The sequence below is a fragment of the Pipra filicauda genome, unplaced genomic scaffold, assembly GCF_003945595.2.
Source record: "Pipra filicauda isolate LSUMZ 115617 unplaced genomic scaffold, ASM394559v2 scaffold463_size517996_pilon, whole genome shotgun sequence".
Taxonomy (NCBI): domain Eukaryota; kingdom Metazoa; phylum Chordata; class Aves; order Passeriformes; family Pipridae; genus Pipra; species Pipra filicauda.
Genome location: NW_024104602.1, coordinates 215,594 through 230,361, shown reverse-complemented (window position 1 = coordinate 230,361; position 14,768 = coordinate 215,594). Strand labels below are relative to the sequence as shown.

Below are 14,768 nucleotides of genomic sequence, written 5' to 3'. Positions count from 1 at the left end.
ATGTTCTTCCACAAAGAATCCTTCCCCTCCTCTCTTTCACGGCTCTGCAAATCCAGAGTAAGCTGGTCAGGGAAGCGAACAAAATACACCAAGGATGGGGCCAGAGGGGTCACTAGGAGAAGAGCTGTGTTGCAAATTCACACATCAGCACCAGCTGGTGGGAGGAAGCTAGAGATAGGAATCAAGTCTGGGAGTCTCATAATCACCACATGACATTAGCCAGGGCTGGAGATAAGGAGGGAGCAATCCAGAGGCAGTTTCGCTTTAACTGAGTGCTCACAGCTCAGCCACCTTCCCCCAAGGCTGTCGGTTCAGAGGGGGGCAGGAGGTGCCAGGAGAGCTGCCTGCATGGCCAAGGCTGGGGTTATCCTCCTGCTCACTATGCACTGCTGCCCTTGTCCAGGGAGTGTCCAGAGATCCCAGCAGGACAAAGCCCTTCTGGCACTCCCACCGCAGAGCTCACCCCGTGTGCTTGTAAACTCTCCAAGGTTTACAGTCTAAACCAGGTGGATTCTTTTCCAGTTCCAAACAAAACACAAATGCACCAGAGCTGAAGAGATGGAAGTTGGTTTAGCCAGAGCACACTCAAATCTGCCAGGGCGGTGGGGAGCTCGGAGTCCCTCTTCACCATATGCACATTCCAAACACAATCAGCCCGGGTCACATGGATGAAGGAAATTTGTGCTGCTTCAGGCTCTCCTTGGGTTACAGCCAGGTTCTCCTGGGCCAGGCAACTCCAATGGTGGAACAAAGCACAGCCAGCAAGGAAACAGCACAAGGAAATTCTGCCAAACTGAGAACACCAGAGGCAAGAATCACAGAATCCCAAAGGTTGGAGAAGACCTCCAAGATCATGGAGTCCACCCTTTGACCCAGCACCACCTTGTCACCCAGCCCAGAGCACTGAGTGCCATGTCCAGCCATTTCTTGCACACCTCCAGGGCTGGGGACTCCACCACCTCCAGCCCCTTCTGATGCTTGACCACCCTCTCCATTAAGTGAAGAAAGCAGGTTAAGCTTAAAGAGAGTAAGGAAACAGCAGACTTTAAAAATGTCAACTCCTGCTCTGGTGAGAAGTTGAAGGTAAAGCCCAAGAAGATCACCTGAACACAGCACAGGCTATTTTGCTACTGGTTAAATTCCTGTGGCTTGGTAGACGTTCCCTGCAGATAAAATCAATACAGCTTGGATCACAGCCACCTCGCACCTCTTCCAGATCTTTTACTTGCAAAAACTGCACACACTCATTTGGTTATTACAGAAGTAATGTCACGCTCCACCAGACAAGCCTGTGCCACCCTCTACAAAAGGTGCATCTGCTGCTTCCCACAGAAGTCAGGACGATCAGTCCTGCAATGGCAGCACCCCAGCAGAAAGCCGGCGTTGCCTACAGATTCCCAGGTCACCTTGGGAAAGTCATTCTGCAGGCTGGTAAAACGACTGTGACAATGCTCAACTCCCCCACAACAGAGGCGGCTTAATCTGTTGTTTTTCCAAGCAAGCTGCGATCCTTGAGGATGCTATAGAAATGCAGATTGAAATCCCTGGCTGGCAGCACAGGAGCACAGACCCAGCCTCTGTCCCCAATAACTAGGTCAGGCAGCTATCACTCCAGAATTAACCAGAATCCAGCAAATTCCTAGTGGCCAAAATAACGGCAGCACAAGTCTAACACCCTGTGCTGACATTACTCACCCTCTACCTCTGGGTACATTCAAACCCAACTCTCGAGAGCTTAGAATAATTGGAGGGTTGGAGCTTATGCTTGTCAAAATCCAGGCACGTGGCTCCATGCAGCACAGGTTTCCCATCCCACTTGCTTGTGGAGGCAGGGAACAACTCAGCCTTAGGCAGCTGAAGGCATTCAGCCCACCTCAGGAAAATCAGGAAGCTGCACTGCTAATCCCGTGCCAGGGAACGGGTGTCACATCCCCTCCCAGCAGCAGCCCCCCTGGACAGCAGGGGCAGAAGGGGCCTTCGCCCTCCAGTGCTGTATGGGAGCTTATCTGGGGGGAAGGCTGGTAGAGGCAGGGCAGCTGTTGGAATAGAATCCGAGGAAGAGAAGAAAGGAAGGGTTGACTATTGCGATGGGGATGAGTATCCAAAATGCATCTCAACCCCCTGCCAGGGGATGAGTATTCAAAACTTACTTCAACCCGCTCCAGCTGCCGAGGCTGGACCAAGCACTGGCTTTCCTCTCACTGGAAAGGAGATGGGTGAAGAGTTAAACGTGTGGGGGGGATGTTATTATTATTACTATTATTTATTTTCAGGCTCTGTTTTTCTCAGCAGCCTGGCCTACAGTTCAGCAGCCACAAACCTGCAGTGCAGGAACTGGACCTGCTTGTTCTGCCACTGAAAGCAGCTTGTCCCAATGTTGTACCCTCCGTTTCCCTTGGCTCCAGAAGCTGTGAATGATCTGCAGTCCTCAGGAGGGGTTGGAAAGGATTAAATGGTTATAATCCCCACTCAGAGATTTATTGATATAATATAGAAAAATGGTAGCTGTGACATCCTTGTCTGGTGCTCTTAACTGCTACAACAGAGGAGAGAGAAAAAGTTCATTTCTACCTCCCATAAGAGCGATTTTTGGTCTCTTCTGACAGTAGTTATAGAAGTCTCTCATTTTCTTTATCTTCAGCAATCTCCTCCAGCCTTCATTTGGGCTGGAATTTATAAGAGCCTCTCAATCCCAGCCTAAGACAGTGTGAGGTGCTGATTGCTCTGGGACACAGTTTCAGCAGCACACACAATAAAGCTCCAACTGCCACTTTCTCCATTAAAAATAAGTTTCAGAACTACCCAAAGCGTGTGGGCAACTGTTAATGCTGTCAGATCCCACAGTAAGGAACTGAAACGTGCACTCAAGTCAGGCAGTGCCTGTTCCAAAGGACAGGCACCCTGTGATTAATGGAGGCCAGACTGGGCACAGCCACAGCCCTCCTGAGCACACGGACCTGCTGGCTCCTGGCAGAGCAAACGTCCTTCCTTTGGAATGAGCCTGGGCCCTGCTGGCTGTTGGGAGAAGGGAACCATGGTGGAATAACTCAACCGGAATCCTCTCCCACATGACACCAGAAAATAATCCACTGAGACGTGTCTATTTATATCTATATAAACATTAAAGGAAATCTCCACACTCTGAACTATAATAATTCAGGAAGGAGAGACATAAAACATAGTCGTTTAAACTGTAAATAAAATGTAATGTTTCCCATTCTGCACATTTAGAGATTCTGAAGATGGCATTGTAAAAATAACTGAAAAACTTCAGTTCATCATCAACTTCATCATTCCTCAAGCTACTAATTCAAAAATACTTTTCTTGCTCATGTGCTCTCTGAAGTGCCAAATAAATTTTACAAGCAAATGAATTCAGAAACAAATACGTTCAAATAAAATAAGTATTAAGTTAGTTCATATGCACATGTGACCTTTGAAAACAAATTCTTGTTAACACTCAAAATGAGCATTTTCTTATTTAGGTCTTCAGAACTTTGATGAAAACTGAAAGCCTGGGGTAGAGTTGTGAACAAAGATTTGTTACAGAAATACTTGAGTAGTTATCTGGAAAATTCCTTCATTTCCTTCTTTAAACTGGGACTACCATTTGTTGAAGGTACAGCCACAGCCCACCACCCGGACCACCAGTTCGGAGTAGCCAGACAGAATTCAGGTGACCCTGAGTTCTAAGAGACCTTTTTAAAAACATGCCTTTAAATGGCACAGGAATAAAAGGCAACGTTCCCTAAATAAGTTCCTGGCTCAGTTTTACGTCACTCAGCTGCTGTTCGGAGACACTTCGGGAGAACATATTTAGAACTTGGAAGAGAGCACAAAAGCCCAAAGAGCTTTGCAAACTCCCCATTTGGGAGTGAGCAGCAGAATTGGTATTTTCTTCCCTATTAACACCGGCCAGTATTTTACAAGAAAGGGTCAGAAATCAGGAGGTTGCCTCAGTGGCAGTCGCAGACAGGAGCATCTTATGGCTGATGAGGTGCTACAAGACCTGAACTATGCGTGACATTAGTTATTACATTTACGTTTCTAAGGAAATAAACAGCACACATTTTTCATTTTATGGCCTGTATATTGCAGAGCAGCAGCTGGGTTTGCAGTCTGATTTCCCCCCTCTCCCTGCACACTCAGAGCTCTGATCCCTGCAGATTCCCTGTGAGTGTGCCCGAAGTGGACAGCTTGCTGCAGCAGGAACAGCTCAGAGGCCACTCCCCAGAGACTTCTTCCCAGAGTCAGCCCTAACAGCTGTTCTGGGGGTGCAATCCAAAATCCCTTGAAAGCAGAGCTTTTTCACTGACTTCCACAAGTGCTTCAAAGATCCTGATTCTGAGCTGTATGTTACAGGAAAGAAGTTAATTTCTAGCATTGTTATAGGCAGTGATGTACTTTCTTGGCCAGGGCCCAAAGTACTCATTATAAAGTGTAACACCCTACTTAATTCTTCCACAAGCCAGTCATAAGGCTACTATGAATTTTAATGAGCATTGAATCAAGACCCAGATGGTTTTTTAAGCCAAATTATCCTGTTCTTGGTTATTTTAAGATCTGTGTAGAGCCTTCTGGCCACCGCACATATTAACTCCTCTATTCCTGGTCCAGATTAAGGAAGGACTTTCACACCTCTTCTCCCCATCTAAGCCCAGCTCTCCAGTTCTGCTATAAAGACCCTCAGCTCCTGCTGTGCCTTCTGAAGTCACAGATTTGAAAGAAAACTCCAAGGCTGACACAGGTGGGGGAAAAAAGGTTTCCAGAACAGATACCTGTGGCAGAAAGGAGAGTCAGAAGGCCAGAAGGGCATCACTAAGGTAGCCCTGACACCACAGACAGCCCAACTGAACCCATTCTCAGGGGAAAACCAATCAAGCTCAGAGACATCAAGTTGACACGATCCGTTCACAGTCACTGCCTCTGCTGAAGCTGCTGGATACATTTGCTATCTAGTTTGAAATGATATGTTTCATTTTAACAACTAAACCATCTTTCCCACACATGGTGTTTCACCTCTCCACAGCACAGCAGCAGGACACAGGCCTGGCCAGGGGATGCTGCTGCAGGGCCTCAGCTGGGGCTGCACCAGTGACCCCGCTCAGAGCTGGAGCGGGGCTGCACTCCCTGCTCAGGACCAGGCTGCTCCAAGCCCCAGCTGGCCTCGCTTGTGGGGCTTGTTCTTTTTGTATTCTGAGACTATTTCCCCGCCCCCGCCACCAGAACCTTGTCTGGTAAACAGATGGACATCACAGAAACGAGAAGCATGACATGGAAAGGGTAACCCAAACTGAAATGCAGCATTTATGCAAGCCAGCTATGGAGAAGAAATGCTGTTATGTCACTGAGTATTAGTCAGGAGTGCTTAATGAGTTTATGCTATTTAACCACCTCATCAAAACGGGCATCACAGCTTGAGGAATGCAGGCAGAGCTCCGAGATGATTTCACAACTAGAAATGAGGAGTGGGAGGGAAATAAGGAAGATCAAGATGGTTTAATGTCCTTTCTTGCCTCCACTTGCACGACACATGGCTCAGTTGTCCCAAGTCTGGCCTGAAGTACTTATTTTTAGTCCACTGCAAACACTCTGACTGAGCAGCAGGAGTGCAAGTGCCACACTGAACTTGCCATCATTCGCTACAGCAGCTCAGGAGCTCGACCTCCAGCTCTGGGCTGAGATTGCCAAGTCCAGCTCAGGAGCTCGACCTCCAGCTCTGGGCTGGGATTGCCAAGTCCAGCTCAGGAGCTCGACCTCCAGCTCTGGGCTGGGATTGCCAAGTCCAGCTCAGGAGCTCAGGCAGCCCAAGAGCCCCAAGCAGCTTGTGCTTTAACAGGCTTCGGTCCCTTTTGACTTGAACCACATTTGAACTTCTTAGCAGTGAAAAATCCTTCTACCCTGTTCCTATTCCTCTGAGCAATTGCACACAGGCCCCTCATTATTACATTAGTGTAATTTTGTCTCTGACATTCCCCCAAGAGGAATTACTCATGTCCTGCTATTATTTATTTTACTGCTAAGAGCCTGGGTTTTAGAAGTAGTTTTAATTAAATACCAACCCTCCTCCTCAATTAGGATCACCTTTATCTAGCTTGCTCTACTTTGCATTCTTCAGCAGCATCACTTGTTTCCTTCTGTTGATCCCTCTCTGGAGCTGCAGAAAGCCTCCCTCTCCCATGAAATCCTATCAGCCAAAACACAAGGTTTTACCCATGTAAAGAACCATTCCATGCCGAACACCGGTTATGCAGAATTCCAACCTAAAATGATGTCAAGTGACGCTGCCAAGAGCAACAGCACCTTCCATAGCCCCCCGGATCCCCAAGCTGCTGTGCTGTCCCATCCACCAGCCCACAGCGTGTGGCTCCTACTGTCCCTCTTGGGTTCCCCTGCTCCTCTGGGGCTTTGCTCACACTTTGCTCCCCTGCCCTCTGATGTTGTGGTTCTCTTGGGCAGTTTGAAGTGCAGCGTGTCCACCCACTGGGTAAACACCTCTTCAAAGCCTTAGCTGACCCTGGATCATGAATCAGATCACAATGTATTCCAGGCTTCAGTACACAGCATTCTTGGAAGCTGCTCTACATTAATGTTTCAAGAGTCATTCATTCATGCTCCCCGAGCGACAGAGGCAGAACAGATGACTCCTGCCTGGGAAGTTGGCAGGAATACCCTCAACTACTTCCACCCAGTGGAATCCAACTGCAGCACAGCATCCAAGCGCGTTGGCTGCTCCAGTGCCTGGCAGTGGCTGTGGAGCCAGCCCAGGGTTATGCAATGGCTGCGGGCACCCGCCCCTCCTGGCGCAGCCCCCTGGCTCCACATGGGCACAGGTGCCCTTCCCCAGGCAGCCTCACCCCTCCCAGAGCACAAATCTCCCTGAAGGCACCGCTCCAGTCCCCCCCAGCCTGGGGAAAGGAAGAGGCAGTAGCCAGAAAGCATTTTCATTTCACTCCTCACAGAGTCAACAAGGCTTTTTCCAAGAGTTTACAGACTACAGTTACTTCCCTAAACAGAAGGTGGATTTGCTTTTATGGGCACACATACTATTCCTTTCCCATGGGCAAAAGAGAAATGCATACAACTATCACATCCATCAGTGTGCAAAGGGAACATGTGGACACTCTGCCTTGCACTTCCAGGCTCAGCAAGTGCATTCTTCCAAGGCTCCAGCACCTCCACTGGACTTTCATCAAGGACTGTAATTTATCCCCCACAACCTAAGCACACAACTCTCAGTCTGGAGGGCTCCCAGCTAGGAGGAGTTTCAGTTTATGGTTTATACTGGGCAGGAGGAGATGATTACACAATTTTTATATGTTACCAGGTATTTTTCAGAGCCATCTCTGTACATTCAAGGTATTTTTTTCCTACCTTAAATAAGGTTTTTCCTGCAGCTGGGACAAGGACCTCTCCTCTGGTCTCTCCACAAATAGTTTTCAACAGCAATAAACTGGTTGTTCAGGTGCCATTCAGATAGATCCTTAAAAAACCTATCTCCTTTCTCTTGCTTTCACCAACATTTCTTCAAACCGTGCCAATTAAAAACCTTCCAGTTCAAGGCAGGAACCATCATTTTGCCTCCTACAGGACAACAAATACTCTGTAAATGTTTAAAACCACTAAATAAAATTAATAAACCATGAGCTGATGTCTATTTACTACATTTTACTTTCATTCACCTGCTGTTGTACAACGCCCATTATTCTGCTATTTAAATATATGGTTTAGAGGCACAGTCAGGCATTCATTCACCACTAGAACACAGGCAGGCACACGGCAGTGTTAAAAACATTCTCCCTCACCCCTTTCTTAAGGCTTCAGACCTCAGAAAATTAGTTCTTATTGGCCAATTTAAATTTTCAGCCTAAAAAGGGAGTGCCAGAGACAGATTTATTTCAGTTCTACAGCTTGGGGAGGTAACAAAAATGTAGAAATCGCCTCAGTTTTAGAGTTCAGAACAGTGGACCCTGTTGCCCCATCTACCTCCCACAAGAGCAGGCTTACCTTGAAAAAAAGATCCTGGAGAAATACTTCTGGAGTGAATTCAGTCCCTTCTTCCTTCTAACTGCAGGTTACTGCTTGTCTTAAACATGGGAAACATCCCTTGCTTCAGGCAAAAATTCTCAGCAATTTCATCTGAAAGCTTCTCCAGAAAGCTCCTCCTGCACATGCAAACCCCCAGCTCCAGCTGCGTCCTGCCCAGCACTGGCAGCGATCCCAGTGCCCCCCAGCCCTTGTCCTGGCAGGCAGCACAGGTGGCAGCACACTCAGGGAAGGTAAAACAGCCTCACAGTGATCCATTCCATTGAACTTCGCTCCAGCTGAGGAGATCTCACTGCAGACACATCCCCTGGCAGGATGCTGGGATGCAGTGAGTCAATGTTTTCTGGGACCTTTCTTGTCGTGGGCTGATGCTGTGAGCTCAGCAGAGAGGATGGCACAGTGCCTTGAGTGGCATTTTGCACAAAAGGCAAGAGCAAGATACTCATCAATATTTCGGTGTGTAAAGACTCCGTGCATTTCCCCTCAACCAAGCCTGGAAATCACAGGCTTGGCTTCACACTGGGATGGGGAGGGAGCTGCAGTAGCAGAGCCTCACACTGGGAGAGTCTGTGGTTCCAGGCTCCTGGGCCCTGCAAATGGCAGGCCATGACTGGCAGGTGCAGTGCTACCCCATCACAGAGTTCCTTCCCAGGGTGGGGAGTGTTGCCTTGCCCCTCTCTGGATGTCAGGACTCGGGGAACCTTGGACAAGTTACACAAGACCAACATGTGTCCCACTGTGTCACAAAAACACCAACTCTAATACAAGGCTGACACCTCTGCAGGCTAAATTTCAGCACCAGGTCTCCTGGCACCCTGCAGAAGGAAGGGAAACCATTCTAAGGCTTCAGACTTCATAGGTGTGTAAATGAGGACAGATTTATGAAGCTGATTGAAGCAGCTGGAACCATTACGTTCCTGCTCCTCAGTCCCAAGTGGAAACCAGCAGGACCCAATGCTGTAGTCAAGGCAGCGAGTGCAATGGCTTCCCCCACTGCAGCTGGGTCAGAAATCAAGTCAAGACCAGCAGGGCAGCCAGTGAGGCAATTAGGTGTTTTCCACAGGTATCTTGATAAAGAAGCCAGTTATTTACAGCTTTCTGGCATGTCAGTCACTTTAGTATTTCCTGAACAATTCAGAAAGGAGATGCACTTTTTTTTTTTTAAGATGGAGGTGTTTTATCCAGAGAACTCTTTTTTCTTGCTTTTGGAGTTGGCTTCCATTTCCCCCGTGGATAACCACAAGCACATTTTTGTGAACATTAGGTAACAAGAAAGCCTGCTGCTAATTCTTTCACATCAGGGCCTGGGGAAAAATGCAAACTGTCCGGTGAAGGCTAAAAAACAAACAGAAAAGATGGGAGGGGGAAGAGAACAGGAGTGAGAAAATAACTCAGGAGTGAGTCAACCATGCTCCTCCTGCTTAGTCACCTGTAGTGCTGCTCTCCAGACACACAGGAGATGGGGAATAAGATGCCTGCCTGCCTTCCACCTGCCTCCTCCTGACAGGGACTTACACAAAGAGGAGATGGGGCAGAGCTTTGGGAAACAGCCATTCCAGGGGACAGTTTTCCAGGGCAGCAGAGCTGGCAGGAACCTCCTCGCTGCTGTTTCCCACCCCCTCCTGTTGCCCCTGCACTATTTCTCAATTAACTCATCTCAATTCAACCTGTTCATGTGCTGGTTTGAGTTCCTCTGGCAGTGCCCTGCAGTTTTGCTATCAGAGGGGGTTGCCATGGAGAAGAGGGTGATGTCACTGACACAAAAAGCACCAAATTTACAAATACAACAGGAACGGAGCTATTTATAAAAAAGCTGCTTCTCTCCCCCCACTCTTGGCTGGGGTGGGTGGAGACAAAGGCAGCAGATCCATTCCTGATGTTTCTGTCAACAAGTCTCAGAAATTAATTTTCTTGCTAGAAAATATCCCCAGCCCATGAAAGTGCTGAATGCTGTCAGCTTTGGGACTTCATTCATTAGGGCTGGATTCAGCTTTCCAGCTCCTCACTGCTTCTGAGGGCAAATAACTGTGTCCGTGTAGTAACTTCTACCCCCAAAAAACTCTGCAGCACCACTGAGATACACCTGTGGGAGGACAGAGCCTGGCTTCTGGAAGGGCTCTGCAATAACTCCTGGGATCACAGAACATGCAGGGCTGGAGGGACCCCGAGGGGCAGAGTGCAGCTCCTGGGACTGGCTGCCTTGGCCCTGGCTATGGGGGGTGCCACTGCACATCAACACAACCCTCAGAGAAGGAAACATTTAGCACATATGAAAATTGCAAAACACAGAAGAGAGAAGAAATGGAGGATTACAAACTTAGACAGAAACAAAAATAATAATTTTAAAATGCTCTTGGAATAAAAGGGTGGTTTAAGACCAGGACAGGAAAGCTACCACAGACATCGAAGGAGTATTATTTATGTGTATGGCACCCAAACCAAACACGCAACCATCTATCACACCGAAATCTGACAGGAGAGTGACATCCCACAAGTTGGATGCTAAGAATTATTCACCAAGATACAGGTCAAGGCCCAAAATTCAGTGTAAAAGTTAAAAAACCCCTTAGGTTTTCAAAGAAAACAGCTTGGATCTTGGCAGCTGGTGGAACAGCTACACTCCAGCTTAAACAACAGCAGCAGGCAGAGCAATGGTTTCCCTGTTTTAGTCTCTGGATACTAATCAATACCAAACCTATTTTGGTGCCATATTACTGGTTGCATTGCACATTTCAACTTCCCAAAACCACCACTGTGGCAGGGAGAAGTTTCCAATCCCAAAGCAGGTGAGGAAAAGCAGCAACGAAGTGTAGTGTTACCTTGGTTTTATGAGCCATTTCTCCTCTGCAGAAGTGAAAAATTTATAAGTATGCATATGTGGGTAAGAAAATATACCTAAAAGTACAATACCAGTTTTATAAATGAGCAAACCCAAACTTCCATGACCTGTCCAGTCTCTCATGCAGAGCCAGGAGCAGTGGGCAGGGGAAGGTTTGTCCTCAGTCTGGAACCCTCTTTTGTCTCAGTAATACAAGTTTAACAAAACTACAAAAGCATTACAAGGGCTTTGCTAAAGCATCCACAGCTCAGCATCCAGCAGGTTGGCTTTTACTGTAATGAAATGGTAGGAAAAGTCAGGAGAAGCAGGGCTCTCATCTCTCCTTTTCAACATGGCCAACTACTCAAACAGCATTTCCTAACTTGCTGTCTCCCATTTCAAGAGGACCAGTGTGTAACTCTTTTTCATAAGCCTCATCCAATGCACCAGTGTGTTCCTCCTCACAAAGCAGTCGTTCTGCCTTTCCCACTCCACCCACACTGCTGAGCATCCTGTAGGAAAGGCTGGGGATGCATCAGGAAAGATCACCGTGGAAACCACAATAAAGTTTAAGACAGTGAAGAATGTGCCATACAGTGAAAGCCCACAGAAACTTAAGCTCGTAATTGAGAATGTTCTGATGTGTGGACATATGTATTGCTGACTTGGATAAAGGCCTCCTCAGCTCAGCTGAAAGGAAGGAAAACACCATTTTGGACTTGGTGCATGGAGCACATGTAGAGCAGAAATGAATGCTCAGAGATGCAGTGAAGGTGACTCCCATGTTCAGCTGTGTGGGAATTATGTGTTCAAAGAGCTGAGAATGGGATCATAGAGTGTTTTCTATTGTTGTCCAACTCCCCAAGTGAAAAACGTGCTTTTCCAGGACATAAGGAGGAATAATAACTTTTCTAATTGCATAAAAATGGACTTTTCCTGTTACACATTGCCCATGTTAAGCAAATCAGAGACTGCCTTCACAGCTGAGGGTAAGGTTTCTGGTTCAGGCTAGTCAGGACTTCTCCCAGCTGACACTTGTTTTACATCTTGATAAAAACCTGCTGCTTTTAGACAGGATCTAAGCCAGAGTTTCTAAGATAAAGACTGTGGCTCCAGTAAATCTGCATGAGGAAAAGCCGTCCCTAGTTCCCCTACAAACAGCAGGAGAAGGGGATGTGCCACTAAAACAAGGGGTGCCCTCTGCCATTGTTCTCTCAAAGGGTATCAGCAGGACTGGGCTGGGAACCAAGGGAACAGGCTCAGGAGAGGACAAGTTGCAGCCAGTTCAGTTCACAGAGAGGTAAAGCACCAACCCAGGCTGGCTCTTCAGGAGCAGCTGCAGATGGGGCAGAACAGCCCAGTGCCTTTGCTGGTTTTTGGACCAGATACTAAGGGAACACACCAACAAGCCACATTCACCGCTGAATTCTGCACTATTCCAACATTTTTCCCTACAAAATGATTCCTGAGTGAATGATTACATAGAGTACCACACTACATCAAAGTACATGACTAGTTTAGCTTCAAGGAACCACAGAGCTCGAGATCCTGAAAACTGAGGAGAATCCAAAGCACTGGGAAAACAACCATCAGCTCAGGCCTAGAACCTGAACAGTTGCCTTTGTGTCCCTCAGGTGCTGCTCTGCTTTGTAAATCACACTGTCACACCAGCTGGAGCCATGGGATCAATAATTAAATAGCTCTGGATAGTAATTATTACAAAAGGAGAGTAAGAAACAACCATTTATAGAACCAACAAAAGGAACGACATTTTTCCCCAGTCTTACTTAGTGACCTCAATATCCACATGTTGTTTAATAATTTAAAATGTTATGGAAATGAAACCTTCGTATTTCTAAGTTTCCAACCATGGCATTCTGATGGATTAACCAAGCAGAGGGGCAATGAGTGTAAAACACTAAGAACCCAGAGAATGAAGCTGATAAAGTGTCCTTTATCCAGCTTTAAGGGCAGTCTGTATAAGCACAGTTAATGTAAATGCAGTGCCCATAGCCCCAGGCTAAAGCAGAGACTCTAACCAGCAGTTCTGCAGCCCACAGCCAAATAACTCTCTTAGAATAAGAACTCTCATCTTCTGTACACAGGTTTCCTCAGGGGAAATCACCGGGCACAGCCTGGAGCACAGCACCTCAGGAGCTGCATTTCAGCCCCAGGTCATTTGGAATATTTATTAAGTGGGAAATCAGCAGCAGCACAGAGGAAAGGTTTAGAATTACTTGCTGATACACATGCAGGAGGGGTGATTTGTCTACTTTGAATAACAGAATCATTAAGGCTGGAAAAGACCTCTAAGAGCCCAACCAGCACTGCCAAGCCCACCACCAAACCACATCCCCAAGTGCCACCTCTATATAGCCTTTAAATCCTTCCAGGAATAGTGACTCAACCACTTCTTACTGAGGGTGCCCCAACACCCTTCATAGATTCTCCTCAGCCCTCCTTTTGTTGTTTGTCCTGTTGCTTTTATGTTTTTACTGCAGTACACAGGTTAAGCTTTAACTGGGCTTTGGCCCTTCTAGTTTTCTCCCTGCATAACCACACAAGATCCTTGTAGCCCTGCTGAGTTTCCTACCCCTTCTAGTTCATTCTGGAAAATCAAAAAGCCAAGTATTACCTGCTAGCACAAGCCCAAGCTTAATCTATATAACACAGACCTCAGGCTGGGAAAATCTCAGATAACTGCACTCAGAATATATCTGTTAAGTTTTATCAATTATGTCAGATTTAGGATTTTAAATCTAAAAATCACATACCTTTTGAGACCAGCAGATGACGAGTGCTCCTCAGCCTTCCTTGAGCTTCCTTACAACGATCTCTTCAGGGGTCAAGTGGGTCTCAGCTCACAATATATTTAACTATGTGCAGGTGCACCTTGGAAAGTCGTTAGGTTCTGTCCCACCATTGGTGGTTCCACTCCCTGGCACTCAGGGCTCACCTGGAGCACCTGTGTGTGGGCACTGAGTCCCCAGGAGCCCTGGAGACAGTGGAACCAACTTCTCCAACCCCAGCTGCAGCTCCAGAGCTTAAGGGCAGAAAATGGCTCACACCTGTGGGGTTTGCCTCACCCACAGCTCCATCAGCACCCATTTTTTTATAGGTAGCATATTTTTGCAGCTTAGTGACTTCCTGCCATTATTTCTAGACCCCTTTCCACTTAACACAATAGAGTGGACATTAACAGCTTGATTCTCTCACTGTTTCTGAATCAAAGCACTTCAAGACTGCAGAGATCTTCCAGACATCCCTGTTGTATCTCTGGTCAAGTTTTATTCTCAAACAACGTAGTACAACCATGATCTATTTCTTGGATTTACTTTCCTTAGTGCTCTTTTATTTATATAACAGTGTATTAAAACTTGCTAGAGCTCAGATTCCATCACCATACTGTTTTGTGATAACCTGACTAGGACTTGTACACCCTTCACACATTTCACCCTGCCAGCCACCCCCTGTGGCACTTCCTGTCATCCCAGGATCTGTAGTTGCCTCTTTTCCTTAGGCACTGCTAAGACAATTTTCATGTCCAAATATCTCATGGGCAAGGCTGGTCTCTCTCCTGTTTCGTGACAAGTCTGTGACAATCCCAGCCTGTGAGAGCATCTGCCTGTTACACAATGATTCAGAAGTGATGCTTAGGAAAAGCTTTGAAGGTTGGAGGCAGAGTTACTTGAACATACAGCAAGGATGTCAAAAGACCTCCCTGCCCTCCTGGTACGTGTTGGTGCAATGAGCTCGTGGGCTGGGGGAGCAGAGACTTACCTGTGTGGAAGAGAGGCAGAGTTTCACTGGAGTAGAACAGAACAACCAGCACAAGAGGTGACTGCTCTTTGTTATCCCTGCTCCTCCCTCTGGTATTTGTGTGTGTTTATTAAGGCCAGGGTTA

At 47.1% G+C, this 14,768-nt stretch overlaps 1 protein-coding gene across 4 annotated transcripts in view; it reads right to left on the bottom strand.

The window, feature by feature from the left end:
- Positions 1 to 9,893, bottom strand: part of LOC114002918 (serine/threonine-protein kinase PAK 6) — a 38,038-nt gene extending 28,145 nt beyond the window's left edge. For 3 of the 4 annotated variants that reach the window (XM_039386097.1, XM_039386098.1, XM_039386096.1), the window contains exons 1-2: positions 8,008 to 9,381; positions 7,375 to 7,584 (exon numbers count right to left, since the gene is read on the bottom strand). The gene's annotated coding sequence lies outside the window, so the exon portion shown is untranslated. Of the gene's footprint in view, positions 1 to 7,374; positions 7,585 to 8,007 lie in introns of all 4 variants that reach the window. The other variant, XM_039386095.1, reaches the window with a different exon arrangement.
- Between the last annotated feature and the right edge of the window lie 4,875 nt (positions 9,894 to 14,768).